The sequence below is a fragment of the Erythranthe guttata genome, chromosome 10, assembly GCF_056151865.1.
Source record: "Erythranthe guttata isolate IM_541 chromosome 10, IM_541, whole genome shotgun sequence".
In the NCBI taxonomy this organism is placed as follows: Eukaryota; Viridiplantae; Streptophyta; class Magnoliopsida; order Lamiales; family Phrymaceae; genus Erythranthe; species Erythranthe guttata.
In genome coordinates, this window is record NC_142542.1 from 6,967,579 (window position 1) to 6,990,256 (window position 22,678).

The window sequence follows — 22,678 nt, forward strand, 5'->3', positions numbered from 1 at the left end:
ATATTCAATTGTCATAAGTTGTTGTTTGGGTGTGTAGTATGTACATATTTTCATTCATTATTATACAATATATATTGCTTTTTAATTACTTTTCAATATTTTAATTTTAGTTACTTTTCAATTTTATATGATCAAACAATCATTAGATTTTTATTCTTATTATATTTTAAATTTTAAAATATAAAATACATGATGTTGATGAGGGTATGTGTTACAAATGAAATTTTAAGAGGTAAGTGTTACATAGGCTATACTTCAGGAGTGCAAAGTGTATTTAACCCTATTTTTAAAGTAGAGTTTATTCGTGCTTACATCAGGTGTAATTTCAATATAGGTGAAACAATCTCCTATTATGTTCTATTTCTTTTTAATTTTAAATATTGGTTATACGTATTTATACGGATGGATTATTCTCTTCTAAACTTTTGGTTCGACTAATGTTCGTTCGAGATTGTCGCTTATTTATCCAATTGACACTATTGAAATATTCCACTTCACTTATATAACTGTTTCAATATGAAGAAGAAATACAACTTTTCTAACCAAACAAACTGAAACATTATATGTGCCGAAAATCATTCCAGTTGTCTTAAATAGAATAAAAAAGAAACGCAGCAAATTTAGGCAGCGGAAATTGCTTTCGGTTTTTGGCGAGGAGGTATGTTAAGCCATGTCTTTGTCATGTTGTAAGCCGTAAATCTTGCAATCGACGGTACAATCTGCAACACACACCGGATGACATCTTTATTCTTATTTCCCCAAAAAAAAAAAAAAATAGATCAAATAAGAGTTAGTTACCTTGATATAATTAATGCTTATAGGACAACAAACAATTGTCTTCAACCTTGATTCCAAACATTAAAAACGGGACTCGGAAGTAAACCGGCCATAGCTTCAGAAGATAATCGAAATAAAATCGAATTCTGGTGATCTTCTGGAACATTCCTTTTCAGCCCCTCGTAAGCATAGAATTTCAGACCAGCGTATGGTAAAATACCAATCAGTGTGGGACTTGCACACAAATAATGATCATCAATTTTCATCATAATATCAAATAGAATTAATGAAAATAATTATTTATTTTCGATGAGTATTTTTGTACCTATTCCTCGATAACGTGCACGGACTCTTCCTTCTATGTAAACTCTCTCCATTGCATTTCTAATTCCACTGTAAGCGTGATTTGGATTGAACTGTCTCGCTCGATTGTGTACACTTCCTCTTTTGTCTACAATCTAAAAAAAACAGTACATTAGATTTTTCTAATATGAAAAAAAAAATTATTTTAAAGAACCAATTTGTTTAATAAAAAAATGTATAATTAAGCGAGTTTGATTCGAGCCAAATCTAGTGGATAAGTGCATAAAACTGCAATCCCACCTGCAACGTACCAACTAAAAGATCCACAACGGGCCCCGTTCGTACTCCAGGGTAGTTATCTAGAATACATATACGGTTATGCTCGTATGTCATGAAATGTATTAAAGGAACTATGGGAATTATTCTAGCTCCGTTTCCTCTGGTGTCATAAGAAAAAGAATATTCCATAATGTTATTCTTAAACTTAAAAACGAATTAAGGGTCGAAGGGAAAATTATGGTGACAAAGCTTCCTTTTAAAATCCTGCTTCACCTTATTGTGTTCTAGTCTATAACAGCACAAAATCAATAAATAAAAATAAAAAGACATGTGTAGAATATATTATTTACACCGACAAAAAAAGACATGTATGTAATGAAGAAAACAAAAGCTGCATCACATTACAAATATTAATCTTGCTAACAGAGATATGTATCAAAATATATATGTCATGTTCACCTTAGAAACACATTAAGGTAGCAAAATGGGTGACTTGGAATACCAACAACAAGATTCAAAATCGGCATTTTGCAGATCAATATGAATGAAAAACTCGGTTGAACTTCTACAGACAACTTAAATAAACCATAGCTTACTTCCATTGAAAAAAAAAAATCCAAGTAAACTTCATAGCATTCTCCTGTAGTACTAATATTTTAATTTGTTCCAACGGAGCAACTACGATTTTAGCAAACGTACCGGCACCAGCACCAGCACCAGCAATCAAATCCTACACAAAGACATGAACTCTGTCAACATACTTGAATTCTTAAATCCTTAAATTCTCCAAAATAATTGCCAAAAAAAAAAAACATTTTCTTTGTTCTCTCCTTATTTATCCACAATGTAATTGGTAAAATTGCTTATCCCATCTCTTGGGATAGAGAAGGAGAACACTTTTTGCTAAATAGGCAGGCAGAAAAAATGGCCTGAGAACAAACTCAATAACATGATGAAAAGAGGAGGCTTTCTTTCTTGAAAATATAAACTCGAATATTATTATTAGAACAATTCTTCCAAGAACCGGGTTGTTTAAAATACTAGTGATAATAATTACTTGATTAGAATGTTTCTTGGAAGAATTGTGAACCCACTAAACGAGTTAATGTTTCATTAATCAGATTAATTACAATTAAATTTGATTTTAAAATTAAAACATGAATCTTCTCAAAAAAACAATAATAACAGGAACAACTGGAATGTAAATTATCTCAAATTTATGATTAATCACACAGTACAAAATTATTTACACAGTGAAAATTCAACTTTTGTATTTCTGACTTCAATACTAGTTTGCTTTTCATGTTAATAAAATAAAATATATAAAACATAGGAAAGAGCCTCATTTTTGGGACATTCAAATCACAATTTCTTTTTTATTTTTATTAATAATCATTTTTTATTATTATTTATCATATAGCTATGATAATACTACAAATATCTCTAATCCTTTTATTTGAAACTTTAAATTTCATTGATTGTGATAAAACAATGCCATGCTCACAAGCATTGATTTTTTTAATGGCGTTCGAGACAGCGCTTTGAACTTTACTCTTGTCAACAACTTTATCCAATATTCTTTGTTTTGCAAACTGGAGCAAAAAATTGGCATGCTTATAGTTGCTTATACAATTTTCAAACTGTTTTAGTGTATAAGAAGAAATTGGGGGAAGACTCTTATACATAATATTGATCATTTGTTGTGTTTTTTTTGCATCAGATATGGCCAAATTTAACGGTTTTGTGGCTAGGGTTGAAAATGTTGTCTTGGAAAGAGGACGCCCAATTAGGTCATGTAAGACATCCTCACAAAAGGTTGGATAGTATGATTTTGAGCAAATGTTGCTAAGAAATTCCTTCGTCACAAGTTTTTTCGGTTCCACTGCATATGTGAAAGTGCTATTGTTTAGTGAAAATGATAGTAATATGGCCAAAATTATCAAGAATGAAGCAATAAGTTGAAGTACTTTCATATTTATGATGATTTTTTTGTTTTTTATTTTGGATGATTTAATCACTAACAATGCATATGGTTTAAATAGGTATTTCTTTTGAGATTTTCAAATTTTCCTTATTTATTTAAGGGAAGAAACAATGAAAGTATTGCCCATAAATAATGTAATTGTAAAGCTTTATCTTGGTGTCTTATATGTTCAAGTTGATTTATTCCATCAAGTTCTTGGAAAATATATATATTTTTCTTTTTCACCTACCTTTAATCTTATACCAGAGGTTTCATTTTAGGGATAATTAGTGAGAACTCCCCACCACATTAGGATATATTAAGATGGATTTACACCCTTTTTCAATATTAGTGAGACCCCCCTTCATGATTTATTTAAATTAATATTAATATAATTATCAAATGTTATACATATATTACCCCGTAATTGTCAGATGTTATAATCACAAACCCTAGCCTCCAAATTTATATTAAACCGCCGTTCTATTAATCTTTCATTTTTTTCTCTTCTTTCTGGGACTGGAAATTCATGGCGATGGAAGCGACGATGAAGGCGGCAACGAAGGCGACGACACATCTCGACAATGACGAGGAAAGACCCTGCAACCGCTGTTCTCAAATTTGCGGCCCTGTTAAAACCAATTCAAGCGTCTCGTTGTCGGTGACGGCGGCCAATGAGTGGATGCCCGACTTCCACTCTCCCCTCCCACCACCACACTGTCCCCGCCTTCTCCCCAAGTGGTGTTTACAACCCGTGTTGGTTCCTATGACAGGGGTTGGTACTCTGGTACTAGTTTTATTTTAATTCAAATTCAGAATTATTTTATTTTTTCAATTTTTTCAGTGTTGAATTTAGGCACACTTGTATTCGTCATTCCGACAAACCCTACGATGCAAAACGCTTCGCGACTAAGTTCATACCTGGTGCCGTTTAATTCAAGCAAAAAGTTTATATTTTATTTTTGTTTATTGTGATTTTCTTTATATCATTTTTGCTATGATGTTTTTCAATTTTGTTTATACTTGTTTCTGTTACTTTGTAGTTGATTTCGGTTTTGATATTTTTATTTTTTTGTAAAATTATCAGTAGCTTTCGATAGTTTTATAATTGTTTTTGATTTTTGTGTTAATTTACACAATTTATAGTTGTTTACCATTTCTTTTATAGCAGATTCCGTGCATTTGTAGTTGTTTTTATTTTTTGTAAATTTGTTATTTGTAAATCACCGTGTTTTATATAGTTGTTTTATAGTTTTCTAATAGTTGATTATGGCGAAAAAAACGAACAGTTGACAAAAATAGTTATTTTGTAATAGTTGTTTTAAAATTTATAGTTGTTTTTTATTAAAAAAATGGCAAAAAATAGTTGTTTTGTAATAGTTGTTTTACAATTTGTAGTTGTTATTTTATTAAAAAAATGGCAAAATAATAGTTGTTTTTCTTGAAAAAATGCCAAAAATAACAAATAATTAAAATTAAGGAAAATGAAATAAAAAAATTGAAATTATAGTCGATTTCACAAATATTATAATTGGTTTCAAAATCTTTATAGTTGATTCCGAACAAAAAAACGGAAATTAAAAAAATAAAATAAAATAAAAATTATTTTTAATTACAAAATTAAAAGAAAAATATTTTTTAAAGCTATTATTGTTAGTGTTTTATTAAAATTATTTATTAAAAAAATTAGGGTTTGCGATTGTAGGGATATCAATTTTTTGAATTTTGTATGTGTCTTCTAGAAGGCTATTTTTGGGAATCATTAAAATAGTGGGTTTTCCACTAATATTGAAAATATGACTGGATCCCCCTTATTAAAAAAACACTAGAGGAAGTTATGGCTAATAGTCCCTTCATTTTATAAACATATTTAATCAGAATTTAATAATAATAAAGTAAATTGCAATCACATGTATTCTCCTTTATGTCTTGTTATTCATTCTTGATTATTGGCAACATACTTTATTTGATCGAATCATATAACGTAGTTCACTTTTAGATACTATAATGATTAATTATTTTTTTCCAATTTTATGAATAATGATTTGAATTTTTTATTTTTTTACGAAATAAATTGTTATTTTTTTTACTAAAGTTTGAAATATACCAAAGAGACAATTGAAATAGGAAAAAAGATATCAAGTAACATGTAAAATCTCCAAAAGTGAACACATTGAATGTGACACCCCTTTTCTAATTACAATTACTAAGTAATTTAGAATATGCTAGTGGAAGACTTTTAGAAAATAATGAGTGTGGAATGCTCGTTTTAAAAATCACCTTCTACAAATAGAAAGTTATGCATAAATTTTTCTTTTAAAATCAGAGGAAGAGTGTTCACATATTACCATATCATATACACTTAACCAACTATCACAAAAGAGGCATGCATGACTAGATTATTTAAATTATCAATAGTAAAGATTATGAATTTAGGACAGATTAGATAAATCAACTTAGAAAACTAATTTCTCTTAAGAAATTCATGCAAAGACCTTGGAATTTTAACCACATACTCTCATATGGGTCTCAATTACTTCTGTAAAACATTTTGAAAATATCATTATCCATTTGAGAGAAATAATTAAATACATGCAACTGTACAGTTTGAAAATCCAGAACAGAGGAGGGAGCTTTGAAAATTATTTATAAATTCCATATTGTTCTAAACACTACCAAATTTTATACCAAAATAGAAACTTGATGAGGCGTGTGAGAAAAACATTTTTTTTTCGGATATCCTTTGAATTAAAAAACAAGTAAAACCATAGACAATAAGCCTTCATTTATTTGGAACCCGTTACATAAGTGGAATCAAACCACACATTTTTTGGGTACCGGCCCCTCATAACCCGTGCTTATTTGATCTATGTTTTACAAGATTTTCCAACTTTAAAAACGTGCACGTGAGGTTAGTATACATTCTTCATTTCACATATTCAAAGTTAGCTTTCACATAGACACACATACTTCCACATATTTCACAAAGGCACATTGTTTGGTCGCAAAATCACAAAAGCAAGTAAGACACATAACAACTCAAACAAAGAACATAGATCATATTTTACACACATAACAAAAGTAGCTCAAAGCATTTGGTTATTTATAATTACTATATCCAAGTTTCATTAATTAAAGTTCAAGCCCTCTTTCTCAAGAGACTTGAAGTTTTCTTTCAAGTAGCAGCAAATTTTCCATTTATTTCATTTTCTTTCCAAAATATTTGAACCATCAATAATTCAATCACACAAAATTCCATTTTTATTAATCTTGTTATCTGTTTTTATCTTCGTATATTATCTTATTACTCATAGATCATAAACCATGGATCGTAAGCTTCCTCGACCCGAAGGGAATACACTTACAACCGCGTAGGTCGATATATATAGTCATAGAAACATATACTTATATATAGCACATATAAATTATAAATAAACCATGGATCAAGTACTTTCTTCGACCACGCAGGTTTACGAAAACCATGGATCGAAGTTTCCTTAAGATCACGCAGATATATATATATATATATATATATATATATATATATATATATATATATATATATATATATATATATATATATACATACATAAAAATTAAATTACCATATTATTCTTAGTTCTTCAAGAGTATATCATTTAAAGCTTAGATTCTTACATGCATGGATGATCAAAGCATAAATTAAACACAAAGTTTTATTTTCTTCATCCTTTAGTTTTCAGTCATCACAAGAACATTAACAAGAAATTAATGAGAAGAAAAATACTATTGGTGTTGAACCACTTGTAGCAAGAATTCGAAAATTCTCACCTTAATCTTCTTAGAAAATTTCGAAGGTTGTTCTTTCCTTTCTACAAGGAGAAGAAGGAGAAATTTTAGAAAGACAGGAAGATGAAGATTAGCTTCATGAAATTTTTGAAAATGAAGAAAAGAAAGAAGATGAATAAGACTCACTCCTTTGGCCAAGAATTTGACTCTTGAAATAGAGATTTTGGGGCTTTCCTACACTACTAATTTCGAAAATGGAGGAAAAGAGAAAGAGATTTTGATCTTTGATCTTTAGGATGTGTGAAGAATATGAGAAAATAGATGAAGGCTTGGGATCTATTTATACAGGTGTGGGAGACTTGCATGCTTAATGGTTAAGGAGTGGTCTTTTTGCAATTTAGGCAAACTTAGGGATTATCTAGAGGGACTTCTTTGCAATTACATTTAACTATTGAAAAAGAAATTCAAAGAGGGAAAATCGTAATACACATGGGCTCACCTAGAGGAGGGTTGTACCCAAGGAAATTTTTGGTCTTGTGTTGTACCATGGTCAAAATTGAGGGATGAATAGGAGGAATTTTCTATTTTTATTTAAGAAAATATGTGATTTAAAATCCTCCTAACAAATGAGTTCTAGCAAATAAATAAGTATGATTAATCTCTAGATATAATAATTAACTAATATGATCAATTTAAATTCGTCCAAAATTATTTCAGACTAATGCATTCTATATGTAATTTCACCGGTTATCACATAAATAAAATCTTAAACTAATAAACGCACATACGAGATATAATCATGTTAATTAAATATATGCTAATTAACAAAATATTAAATTATTGGAGATGCGGGGTGTTACAATATCCCCCTTAAAGAAATTTCGTTCCCGAAATTTGTACCTTTCTTTATTATGTCCGGGTACCGACTCTCAATCTCATCCTCGAGGTCCCACGTTGCCTCGTCCGGAGAGTGGTTTTTCCAAAGAACTTTGATAAGTCGAATTTCTTTATTTCGGAGTTTCCTAACTTTTCGGTCTAGAATTTGGACGGGTTCTTCGATAAAAGATAAGTTTGGGGATAAGTCTATAGGGTCGAATTCAAGGACGTGGTCGGGGTTAGGAAGGTATTTTCGGAGCATGGATACGTGGAAGACATTGTGTATTCGAGATAGATGTGGTAGTAGGGCAAGGCGATAGGCTTGAGCACTTCGATTGAGAATTTCGAAAGGTCCAATATATCGAGGGCTTAGCTTTCCTCGTTTTCCGAATCGCATAATTCCATTGAGTGGAGCAAGTTTTAGAAATACGTGGTTGCCAACATTGAATTCTAAGTCTCGTCTCCTTTTATTTGCGTAGTTTTGTTGGCGATCTTGGGCCGACTTCATTTTCTCTCGGATGTTTTTTGTTATGTCGATGGTGTGTTAGACAATTTCGGGGCCCAATAATTTTCGCTCGCCTACTTCATCCCAATGGATGGGAGATCGGCACTTTCTTCCGTACAATGCTTCATATGGCGCCATTCCGGTCGACGATTGGTATCTATTATTGTACGAGAATTCGATGAGCGGTAGCCGGCTTTCCCAATTGCCACCAAAATCCAATATGCATGCTCGGAGCATATCTTCGAGAGTTTTGATCGTTCTCTCGGATTGATCAGTTTGGGGATGGTATGCCGTACCAAAGGCTAGACGGGTCCCCATTGCTTCGTGCAAGCTCTTCCAAAATTTTGAAGTGAATCGGTGGTCTCGATTGGAAATAATTGATATAGGAATCCCGTGGAGTCGGACAATTTCTCGGATGTAAAGTTCGGCTAGATTTTCGAGACTAAAGGTAGTCTTGACCGGTAGGAAGTGAGCGGATTTGGTTAGGCGATCAACTATCACCCATATTGAGTCAGAACCTTTTCGAGTTTTCGGAAATCATTGAACGAAATCCATTGTTACTCTTTCCCATTTCCATTCGGGTATGAGGTTGTGTTGAAGAAGTCCGCTTGTGTTCTGTCTTGACTTGTTGACAAACTAGGCATTCGGACAAGAATTTGGCTATGTATTTCTTCATTCCGGGCCACCAATATAATTTCTTCAAGTCCTGGTACAATGTTTTTCACCCGGGTGGCAAGAGTAGGGGGTTTTGTGAGCTTCGCCAAGAATTAATTCTTTTATCTCTTTGTTTGCCGGAACGCAAATTCTTCCTTGGAATTTTAAGAATTCGCTGCCGGAGATCGCGAAATTGGGATTTCGACCGGTTGATAAGCTTTCTCGGACTTTTAGAAGTTGATCATCAAGGAGTTGGGCAAGTTTGCTAGTCGACATGAGCGGCGGTTCAAAGAATATTGTAGTTGTCATTTCTTTTATTTGAATAAATAGACCTACTTATGCCCAACTCGAGTTTTTGAATTTCTGAATCAAAACTTACTTTTCACCCACATTTCAACTCAAAACCCTCGATAATTGTGTTTATTGTTTAATTACGGATTCTTGAATCTATCTTTCATTTTGGTGTAGAAACAACTAATTGCGTCGGTAAGAAAGTCGAATACCTTAAGCCGTACGCCATTCTAAGATTTTAGGTTATCTAGCTCGTTTCATCTTTTGAATTAATTGCAATGCTTTGACCAATCCGGCAACTTTGTGGGTGTGTTGCCTGAAAACCCTCACGAGACACAACTCGTCCTTTGGGGGTACCCAGGGGTTCAACGGCTTGTTGCATAGGCTAAATGCGATCGTATTTCCCTACGTTAGTGGCCTAGGTTTAGTTTGTTGTTTCTTTTTCCTTTTTGTTGTTGTTTCGTTTTGATTTACTCGGGACGAGTAAAGATCTAAGTTTGAGGGTGTGATAAGTGTTCATTTTGCATGATTTTCACTTATCAATTCTTCGAGTTTTGGTCTTCGTTCGTCCCAGTTTCGGCTTTATTTGTATATATTATGTTGTTTTTGTTTTATTTATATTTTAGGTAAAGAGAAGCTAATTTTGCCGATTCGAAACGATTTTGGAAGCGAAGCTGAAAATCAAACCAAACACGTGCAAAAGTGCATTCTCGCGGATTGTGGCACTGTTTTGTATTTCCATCATAACTCTTTCATACGACCTCCGATTGAGCTGATTCAAGTGGCCTTAGAAAGCTAACTTCAATATCTACAACTATTGTACTATGCAAAATTGTCAAATTCGGCCTAAAAAAGGGTCAAAACAGTGTTTGAAGATGACGCAGAAGCCTAGATCGCGATCCAACATTCCGGATCGCCCAGATCGCGATCCAGCATTCCGGATCGCGATCTGGGGGGTCCGACAGAGCTGAAATGATTGAAGATCCAGATCGCGATCCAGGAAGTCGGATCGCGATCTGGGGGGTCCGACAGAGCTGAAATGAGTCAAGATCCAGATCGCGATACACATTCCTGGATCGCGATCTGGCATGGCGGTGGGCAGTTCCCCGAGGCTGCCAGATCGCGATCCAAACAACCCGGATCGCGATCTGGGCACGCCTTTTGAGAAAGATATTTTGTTTTGCAAAGCTTCTTGAGGAAGCTTTGCATTTCACTATAAATAGAAGGTCCCTTATTGATCTCGAAAAAAATCTCGACAATCTCTCGACTTCTTCTTCGACTTTTTACGGTTTTCGCCAGTTCTTCGCGGGAAGCTTCGACGAGGGTTTCGACTCGGGTTTTTCATAAGCTTTTCTTTACGTTTAGTTTATAATTTCTCGTGTTCTTCATTTTGATGCTATGTTTGTAATGAACTAAGCATTTTCTTCTAGGGAAATGAAACCTTGTATATATTGATTTTGATTTCCAGATCTGTGATATATTTGTCGTTCTTTGATTCTGTTTATGTTTTCCTGTATTAAATGCTTTCGATTGTTTGGCCAACAGTTGAATTGATTCTAAATGGGAATGAACTCGAGAGAGGATTTCTCGTTTGATTTAGGAAAACATAGCTCGGGTTGTGGAAACGGAGACGTGATGCACCTCGGGTAGCCCTTAAGGACTTGACCTAAATGCTCTCTTAATATCAGGTTCTGAACGGAGACGTCGGGCCTGTGGGTAGACTCTAACTACACTGGAGACGGGGGTTAGGGTATTTTAGTGTCTGGGTTAGCTAACATAGAATTGACAATAGATTCGGATTTGTAGATCTTTATCGATAGTACACTGGTGGATTTTACCCTAGAAACCATCACACGTCGGAATTCCTCGCTTGTACTGGCGGACCGTTGTTTTTATTTTTGTTTCCTTTTGGATTCATGTCATCTCCCATCTTTTTCTCCCGTCTAGATAAAGTTTAGGATAGTATAATTACGGTACTTAGTAGATTTATGAACTTAATTCCCTGTCCATCGATATCCGGAATTCACTATTCTGCAAAACGCGATACTGTACACTTGCGGTTATTTATACGTAGGTTTTACGCGTATCATGTATGCAATTATGTGATTAATGGTCACTTGATTAAAATAAATTGTTATCGTCGTTCCTTCGTTTTTCCATGACATAATTAAACTAAAATCCTAAAATGAGAGAAGCTCAAACTTTAAATTATTGGCTACGCACATAAGCAGTGAGCCTAATTTAAAAAAAAAATTAGAATTCTATCGTACTCGTATTATGTCGTAGGTGTAGTTCACCTTTTAAAGATATTTTATCTGAATTGATTTCACTCCGATCAAAATTGTTCTTTGATTACTTTTTGGTACTTTATTATTATGTTAATTTGTATTTTCAATGTTAACTGTACTATTCTTACTCGTTGGAAATTGAATCAACAGATGTAGTGCAAGAAATGGCGACATGTATTGTAGACTCAGTGGCACTCAAATTGAAATTTAAACCTATCTTTCGCTTCAAGTATAATACGAAAATCTTAAGAGATATTGTTGAAGCGTTTGATGCTGTAAAAATGAATGAAGAAGAGATATTTCCACACGTCGATATTTGATTAAGGAAATTCTCTATACCCTACTACACCGGCCAATAAGAGATGAAGTTTGGAAATTTTAACCCTGTGGGAAGTTCAATTTTTTTGCCAAAAAAGAGGGAATGCAAGTACAATCACAACTCGAATTTCGAGCTAATTGCAAATACCACCCCTGTGTTATCTCTAATTGTCAAATATCTCCCTGTGAAAAAAAAAACTCAATAACACCCCCTCGTGTTAACATTTTCGAAGCACACTGCACCCTTTGTGATTTTAGGCATTGACTGAAGGTAAAATGACAAAACTGCCCTATGGGGTTTTTCAGCAAATTAATAAAGCATATTATAAATTTATAGATATTATACATTTTTTTTTTGTAAATATCAAAAAAAAAAAAAATTAAACTAGAATAAAATATATTATTTAATATTAAAAGCTTTTATATGTTTTTTTTTTACATTCTATATTAAATAAAGAAAAAAAAGAAAAAATAAAAAGAAAAAATAAAAAGAAAAAGAAAAGAGCAGCTTCTTCTCCGGCAAGAAGATCCCCTGCCCACCCACCCAACTCACAGGCCACAGCTGATCCCACCCCCACCCTCCCACCCAGCTCACATGCAACATCACTCATCGACCATTTGTCCATCCGGCCGCCGCTTCTGCTCTGCCACTGTTCACCACCATCTCACCACTCCACCACCACCACCATCTTCTCCAAATCCGTCGCCCACAACATCTTTGAAATTTTAGTGTCCACCAATTAACTTTACGAGTGCCTCAAACCTTACAACAATCTCCTATTTTGACGGTGGTGGCGGCGATAAGGCGAGTAAGAGAAGAGAAAAGAGCAAAAAGATGCAATTTTTGGACCTAGTAGGTTCGGCCGTCAAACTCGTCGCCGTCGAGAGAAATCATTTGGAGATGTTGTAGCGAGCTCCATTACGTCGTACGATATATGGATCCGGATTGAGGACTCCAAGCTAGCATTCCGGTGTTGGAATAAACTTGAATAAATCCCATGGAACCGTCATGCCGAATCATCAAGAATATTGTGCATAAATGTAAATCGGAAGCGTACCTTACTTGGTAATTCATTCGTGGAATTGATATAGAAACGACCATGGATCTTTCAGATCATCATGTACATCTGAACCCAAGAACCCTTTAGACTTCTCTTCGTTTTCTTTATGTCAATGGAATACATAGAGAATGGAATTCGTATATGTGATCCGGGGACCATGACCAATATATATAGATAACCTAATGGGCTATCTTGTGTAATTTTATTTTAGCCCATCACTATAATAAAATTACCCTAATGTCTCTACACATTAAAGGCCCACACCCTATTAGACACATTAAAGCCCGATCCAGATAAACTTTAGTCGATCACTTTAACGGGCTTAACTTTACGTGACAGTCTTACAACACATAATATTTCACATATAAGTCCAACGTTGGATTAATGTTCCAACAATCTCCCACTTGGACTATATGTGTAACTTTATAATTATAGGTTGCATAAATAAATTTTGAGCTCAACTTTGCTGTCATTACTGAAGTGTGTCTATAACCAATCTCGTCCATCAATCATGCTAACACTGAATCAAAGGGGCCTTCGTTCACATTAGTCGTAACGGGACCCAACAGTGGTCACAATATCAACACAATTGAATGACATAGATTATGATGTGGATGTGTAGCATGGAAATGTCATGCAATGTGACCTTAACATACCTATTTCCAATTAGTCCTCCTTAACGAGATCAAACCTTAACAAATCAGAGTGTGAATAAACCAAAACCTTATTTCTGCAGAAATTATCCTAAGAGTATCCTTAATCCGAATTAACCCAAAACATTGTGTCTACGCCAAAAGAACACATTTATTATAAACTCCCACTAAAACCGAATATCCTTAATTAATATGACACCCATACAAGCAATATGCTCATGAGACCTTTTGGGTGACATCCTTAGTGTGCACACATAATGGAGTTTATATCGACGTATTCTATAGACACCTATCCACTCTGTATATTACAAAATAAGATGCTTTTATAAACTGATTACCGTAGTTAAAAAAGAGTTTTGGGTGTTGGCTAAACACTCGTACTTAAATTCTCTTTTAATTAGGTATACATTAAATGGATCTATAATGTACAAGCATCATACAAACTCGAAATCATAAAACCAAATGATCTCCCAAATGAACTGATTTCGATAAATGAGCATAAATGACCTTATGTTCTCTATAATTACTGTATAATCCTTTTGTTTCTTTTCAAATATCTACTTTAAAGAATTATTTAAATATCTGCCTAACTTTATGTACGATTTAGCCGAATGCGTACATACCGAAGTATGCATATAATTTCCCAAAGTTGACAGCATAGGGAACCTTTTGCATTCTTCTTTTACCGTAAGATCTTTTATTGGGCATTGAGTGGGATGTGTATGATTATCTCCCACGTATCATGGTATATACAAACATTAACTTTATTTACCTCACAAATATGAGATAATCATTATGAGTTGTAACACCGTTTAGGGAATCCTAAAACTCTAAAACAGAGTCCGTATTGAGTGAAACTCTAGGTGATTGAACTTTAGTTATAACTTTTTCAACATTGCCTATTGAAATTCAAACGGTCTCAAATATACATTTGTGACCAAATGATTTCACACTTTTGACAATTGATAAGATCTCAAATGTCATTATCATCTTAAGTTTAACTCAATTTAATATTGTATTCTCTTAAGGTTGTTGAGTTTACCTTTAAGGAGCAATTTCCTTCATGTGGGAGAAGACAGTATTTTTATTATTGTCTATAGCAGAAAAATAAATTCTCTCTTTCTTACAACAATGAGTATAACCCTTCCCCCCTTAAACTCAATATCCTTAAGAGATCTTATACATCCCGTCTTTAAACCATATATATGTTGCAGTCTTTAGTGCTTCTCTTAAGATTAGAAGCAAAACCTTACTTGTCATTTGACATACTTTGGAGACTCATATCTTATCTTTAAATAACAGATAAAACGGACATGATTCTGTTACTTTTGGAAAATCTATTATGATGTCTCTACTGCAACAATGTGTCATTCTATGGGATAGTAGCTAACTGAGTACTTTAGTCTTTTCTCACTTATGTCATTTTATTCCTACACAGTCAAATAAGAGCTGACAAAGAATTCATTTATTGTTCAGGTTTTGAAACAAACCTTATGTTGACTATAGATAGAAAGAAAAATCAAATCATACGCACTTTAAAGTTAATAATAATCGTAACTTTAGTGCTTAAGCCGAAAATGAGATTAGACTAATACTGAATGTACTCATTTATGTTTCTTTTCTCTTATTAATTATGAAACAAGATTAGTCACAACTATACTTGATTCAAACTTGTCATTTTAATAATAAAACGTATCAAAAGAGTGCCTTAAGAAACATTCTAGTACTTGCCCTATCAATCTTGATGCCCCTAAAGATTTCTTAAATGGTGCACCAAATGATCTTAATACTTATAATTAGAACGATCATATTCTTTAAGTCCCTTTTACCTTAACCTTAAGGAAACTTTTAATTCCGAAGTAACTAGTTGGTCGTTCTATTTAAAAGGTAAAATCAAGATCTATGCACCCTGAATAATAAGTAAATTGTGCTATAAAGCACAAGAACCAAAATTAACATTGACAGAGAATACAGAAGCGGAAGCATGAACTAAATAGAGAACATAAAAAAGAAGACATGCTCACAACTACTATTATGTCATAAAAATATCAAATAGAATCTATGTATGTATGACATAATTAAACGGAAATGGGTTCATTTATCATAAAATACCTAGCCCAATGTTAACATGACGTTATGGACGACTCGTTAACTTTTTAAGCGGCAACTTTTTATAAATAAATATTGACGGTAAACTATCGTGTCAAACAATAAATCTACCTTAGGGCCAATTTACAGTTCACATGAAATTCTAATAACCGTCACATATTTATTATATATAACCGCAAATTCAAATAAAGGTATATTTCATCTCAAGATATCGGGCACTCTATTAATAACTTATCTTTGGACAATGATAGTAACTTGTAAGTGATATCTTGGTGTAGTAATCAAACACTGACAATAAGAGCACATCGAATAATAATTCTACCTTAGGGCCAAACTATTATTCACATGCAAAACACCAAATAATCGCCACGCGTTTACCACCACAATGTGCACATGCAATTCTGCAAAGTATTGGCCTTCCTTAGGGCCGACACAATACCCACATTATTACATGCACAAAACCTTTTGTATTTTAAAATAAATTAAGTTTCACAGGAGAGCTCACTTAGGCGAGATGCTGCTTCTCTTAATTCATATCAAAATACATAAACCAAACCAATATTTGAATTTTAACTGAATTTAAGCCTTTAGACTTTCTCAAACAATCTTTAGTCAGAGGCCTAATTAAATTACCTTATGAACCCAAATCCCACGTTATTTAGATTTAAAGTCAAAATAAAGTCGACTAGAAATCTTCACTTTATAACCCAAAGATGAACCTAAACCATAAATCATAAAATTCATATTTATTTGAATTTGAGCTTAAAGTAAAAAAATGAGCTCACAAATTCAACCTTATTAGATTTAAAGCCAACGATAAATTTCGGAGAAATAAATCCAAATTCTTATGAATTTTCACAAAACAATGAAGACTCAAATTTATAATAAAGTCACGAGTCTACGTGCCAAATATCGATTGGGTCAAAGCTTATTGAGTTATACATGATAACCCATACATATATTGACAAACAACCATTACTTTAATGAGTCAAAACCTATTGAATTATAATAATTCATATCCATAATTTGACTAATTAATCCAAATTTCAATCCAAAAAGACACGAACTTTAGAAATCCGAAATTCCCCAAAATAAAATCCCTCAGGAAACTAAATTGAAATTCAAACTGAATCTCACTTTATTGACCAAACAAGTTCTTAAAGAGAATTAAAAAATAATTCACTTATTCGTTTGATTCTTCATAAAACATAAATTTCAAGTGGCCCCAAAACCCTTTTGTAAAAAAAAACTTAAAATCATTTTTTTTTTTTTATTCCTTAAAAAAATTGCCTTCGCCCCAAAACCAGAAGATCTTTCAACTTAAAGGACATAATTGAAATTTCAAAAGGACCTGAGATTCAAAAATACTTAATTTGGGGGTTCAAATATATTTTCTGAATGTAAATCATAGTTTTGAGAGAAACTTTAAAGCTGGGGACTGAAATGCACTTTTCGGAAGCTTGAGGCTGTGATACAGTTTTTTTTTTTTTTTTTCAAATCGACCCCGGCCCAAAAATCAGGAATAACTTAAATTTAGGGGACTGAATGGCAATTTCGAAAAACTTAATTTAACAGCCCTAATTGACTTCTTCAACTAGATACACGCCGCCACCATCTCATCTGCCTAATCCGGCTCCACCACCCCTGATTTCCGCTGGAAACATACAACCCACGAGCATAGACGCCGCCAGAATCCACCGGCGGCGCCATTCGAGGCACTTTCAGCAAATTGTGCCGCCAGTGTCGCGAACAACATAGGTACACAGATCTGCCACCTCCGCCACCGAAGGCTGAACGGAGATGGTCCTGAGTGTGGCTGCCTCGTTGGATTGCCGCACTCGTCTCGCCGGAACCGAATGGCGAGATAGGCGAAAACTGAAAAAACCCATTCCCCGTTTCCCTTATGTGGCTGTAGTTTGTGGGAAATATGAAAGAAATGATGGTGGTGGCGTTCACACGGCGGCAACTGGTGGTGGGGTTCCAAACCTGGTGGTGATGTGATGACGGCGCCCAGAAACCGGACGGCCACCGTCGTTAATTCACGTAAATTCGGAATTTCAGATTTGTTCTTTTAAACCTTATAATTGTTCATCTCAAGGGTTGAACCGAAGAAACATAATTCAATATTTTTTCATAAACATAATCCTTAATCTGTAACAATTAATCCACAATAATCAACATGATATAAACTGAACAACTGAACAACTGCACACGCAAATTGAATTTACTATCTAGATGCACAAGAACCCTAATTACCAAGAAAACTCTTAATCCATAAAAAACGAGTTCATAATACCAAATTAATGAGAGTTCAACGAAACTTAATTGCTTGATGATTCTAGACATGGTCGGCTCTGATACCACTTGTTGGAATAAACTTGAATAAATCCCATGGAACCGTCATGCCGAATCATCAAGAATATTGTGCATAAATGTAAATCGGAAGCGTACCTTACTTGGTAATTTATTCGTGGAATTGATATATAAACGACCATGGATCTTCCGGATCATCATGTACATCCGAACCCGAGAACCCTTTAGACTTTCCAGATCATCATGTACATCCGAACCCAAGAACCCTTTAGACTTCTCTTCGTTTTCTTTATGTCGATGGAATACATAGAGAATGGAATTCTCGTACATGTGATCCGGGGACCATGACCAATATATATAGATAACCTAATGGGCTATCTTGTGTAATTTTATTTTAGCCCATCACTATAATAAAATTACCTTAATGTCTCTACACATTAAAGGCCCACACCCTATTAGACACATTAAAGCCCAATCCAGATAAACTTTAGTCGATCACTTTAACGGGCTTAACTTTACGTGACAGTCTTACAACACATAATATTTCACATATAAGTCCAACGTTGGATTAATGTTCCAACATTCCGGACCACATATCCTTGGCCCGAAGATTCACGCAATTCCCCCGTCCGTCGATTGATCGTCGTTGCTGTAATTGGGGCTGTGGTTAGTTTCCCGTCTGATATGTGAATTGCAGAAGAGGAGGTGATGGTGTTGAACTTGGGGTTGGGGTTGGGGTTTGGGGGGTGGGATCGGGAAGAAGACGTTGAATTTTTTTTTCTTTTTTTCTTTTTCTTTTAATTACATAATATCTGTCACATTATTATTTTGAATTCTGAAAATTACAATTTGGGCCTATAAATTATGTTATTCATAATTTAACCAACAAGGTTATTTTTTATTTTATAAAGGGGTATTTATGACATTTCACCCTCAAAATACTATTAAAAATCGCACAATCCGCGAGTGAGTGACACGATTTGCCTCTAGGGGTCTCGATGCTCTGACTTTGATAACACAAGGGGGTGTTGGTGAGTTTTTTTTTTTTTAACAAAGGGGTATTTGACAATTAGAAATAACACAGGGGTGGTATTTGCAATTAGCTCCTCGAATTTCCCTTTACCAATTCACCGTGCCATAATTGCGATCAATGAGCCCTTCCTTTGACGCAATATATATGGCAACATCATGAACCATATCGTGCATTCTGACATATTTATTAGTATGTCTGCTCTCTTGCCGATTTGTGGGGAGCAAGAGAGCAGGCATCCTTAATGATTACAATGCTTAAGAAATTGCTTTGTTATTGTTACATTTTGGTTCGGTTTCTGTGCACATGTGAAAGTGCGAGCTAATTGCAAATACCACCCCTATGTTATCTCTAATTGCCAGATACCCCCCTGTGAAAAAAAACTCACCAACACCCCCTTGTGTTAACAAAGTCAAGGCATCGACACCCCTGGACGCAAATCGTGTCACTCACTCGCCGGTTGTGCGATTTTTAATGGTATTTTTAGGGTGAAATGTCATAAATACCCCTTTATAAAATAAAAAATAATCTTGTTGGTTAAATTATGAATAACCTAAATTTATAGGACCAAATTGTAATTTTAAGAATTTCAAAATAAAACAATAATGCAGAAAAATATTATAAGAAAAATAAAAAAAAGAAGAAGACAGAACATTGTCTTCTTCCCCCGTTCCCAATCCCCACCCCCAAACCCCAACCCTAACAAGAGAAGAAAAGTTCGGCCTTCTACAATTCCCATATCAGACTCGAATCCGTACAACCCGAGGCTAATTAAGCTCCAATTACAGCAATGGTTATCTAAAATCTCCATAGCAATTTCTCTCGACGGCGACGACTTTGACAACGGCCGAACTTGCTAGGTCAAAATTGCGTCTTTTGGTTCTTTTCTCTTCTCTTGCTCTTTTTTATCGCTACCACCGCCGTCAAAATAAGAGATTGGGGGAAGGTTTGAGGCTCGTGTAAAGTAATTTGTTGGTGGAAACTAAGGTTTCAATAAATTAAAATTTATTGGTGGGCGGTGGATCTAGAGAAGATGGTGGTGTTGGTGAAGGAGAGGTGAGATGGTGGTGAGCTGCGGCGGAGCCGAAGCGGCAACCCGGTGGAGATATGGTGGATGAGTGCTGAGAGTTGGGTGGGGAAGAAGAACGTTTTTTTTTTTCTTTTATTTTCTTTATTTAATATATAATGTAAAACTAAAAAAAAAATTAGAAAATATTAAAACTTTTAATGTTATAATATATATTTCATTCTCGTTTAAATATATTTTTTATTTTTAGTATTTACAAAATAAAAAACTATATAATATCTATAAAATTATAATATGTTTTATTAATTGCTGAAAATTTCACAAGGGCATTTTTGTCACTTTACTTTCAGTTAAAGGCTAAAATCACAAAAGGTGCAGTGTGCTTTGAAAATGTTAACACAAGGGGGTGTTGGTGAGTTTTTTTTTTGCAGGGGGTATTTTGCCAATTCAAAATAACACAGGGGTAGTATTTGCAATAAACTCGTGAAAGTGCTATTGTTTATTGAAGATGGTGATAGTAGTGTTAGTATAGCGGAAATTATCAAGAATGAAGTACTAATAGGTTGATGAGGTAGTACTCTCATTTTTATGGACGGAGATATTTTATTCAATAAATTATGTTTGATGATTCAATCCTTAGCATGCAAATCATGTGGTTTAAATATGTATTTTCAAATTTTCCATTTCTTTTTTAAGTAATTAGCAACAAATGTGTTGGCCATAAATAATATATATAATGGTTATACATAAAGACTTATCTCGATGCCTTTAAATGCTGAAGTTGATCTATACGTATTTTATTTTAGGGATCTTAAGATATAAGTCCCTGATGACAAACCGTATGAGAACTAAATGACAAGTCTAATTAAAATTTGCTTCACATCCTTTATTAAATTTATTCCAAAAATGACCCTCTACTCACAAATTCAAAATTACAGCAGATTATAAATATACTATGATGAACTATGGTATTATTTAACATTTTTTTAATTTTCATCTACCATTTTTTTTAATTTTTCGTGGAACATGTTTAATTTTCATATGAATCGATGGTATATTAACAGATACCATCGAGCTTACTTGACCGGAAAGTTAAAGGAAAAATTGGGGAAAGAAATGGTGAAACAGAGCAGAGACGTGGGAAACTAGATCATTAATTATGAACCCACTAAACGAGTTAATTTTTCATTAATCAGATTAATTACAATTAAATTTGATTTTAAAATTAAAACATGAATCTTCTCAAAGAACAACAATAATAACAGGAACAATTGGAATGTAAATTATCTCAAATTTATGATTAATAACACAATACAAAATTATTTACACAGTGAAAATTCAACTTTTGTATTTCGACTTCAATACTAGTTTGCTTTTCATGTTAATAAAATAAAATATATAAAACAGAGGAAAGAGCCTCATTTTTGGGACATTCAAATCACAATTTCTTTTTTATATTTATTAATAATCATTTTTTATTATTATTTATCATATAGCTATGATAATACTACAAATATCTCTAATCCTTTTATTTGAAACTTTAAATTTCATTGATTCTGATAAAACAATGCGATACTCACAAGCATTGATTTTTCTAATGGCCTTCGAGACAGCGCTTTGGACTTTACTCTTGTCAACACCTTTATCCAATATTCTTTGTTTTGCAAACTGGAGCAAAAAAATGGCATCCTTATAGTCGCTTATACAATTTTCAAACTGTTTTAGTGTATAAGGAGAAATTGGGGGAATACGGGGAAGACTCTTATACATATTATTGAGCATTTGTTGTGTTTTTTTCGCATCAGACATGGCCAAATTTATCGGTTTTTTGGCTAGGGTTGAAAATGTTGTATTGGAAAGAGGACGCCCAATTAGGTGATGTAAGACATCCTTACATAAGGTTGAATCATATGATTTTGAGCAAATGTCGCTAAGAAATTCCTTCGTCACAAGTTTTTTCGGTTCCACTGCATATGTGAAAGTGCTATTGTTTAGTGAAAGTGATAGTAATGTGGCGAAAATTATCAAGAATGAAGCAATAAGTTGAAGTACTTTCATGTTTGTGATGATTTTTCTGTTTTTTATTTTGGATGATTTAATCACTAACAATGCATATGGTTTAAATAGATATTTCTTTTTTGAGATTTTCAAATTTTCCTTATTTATTTAAGGGAAGAAACAATGAATGTATTGCCCATAAATAATGTAATTGTAAAGCTTTATCTTGGTGTCTTAAATGTTCAAGTTGATTTATTCCATCAAGTTCTTGGAAAATATATTTTTTTTTCTTTTTTCACCTACCTTTAATCTTATACCGGAGGTTTCATTTTATAATCATATTTAATCAGAACTTAATAATAATAAAGTAAATTGCAATCACATGTATTCTCCTTTATGTCTTGTTATTCATTCTTGATTATTGGCAACATACTTTATTTGATTGAACCAGATAACGTAGTTCAC

The 22,678-nt window shown here is 33.5% G+C and overlaps 1 pseudogene; it reads right to left on the minus strand.

Moving 5' to 3' along the window:
- Window positions 1-299: 299 nt before the first annotated feature.
- LOC148767398 (mitochondrial carrier protein CoAc1-like) lies at window positions 300-1,548 on the minus strand (annotated as a pseudogene).
- Between the last annotated feature and the right edge of the window lie 21,130 nt (window positions 1,549-22,678).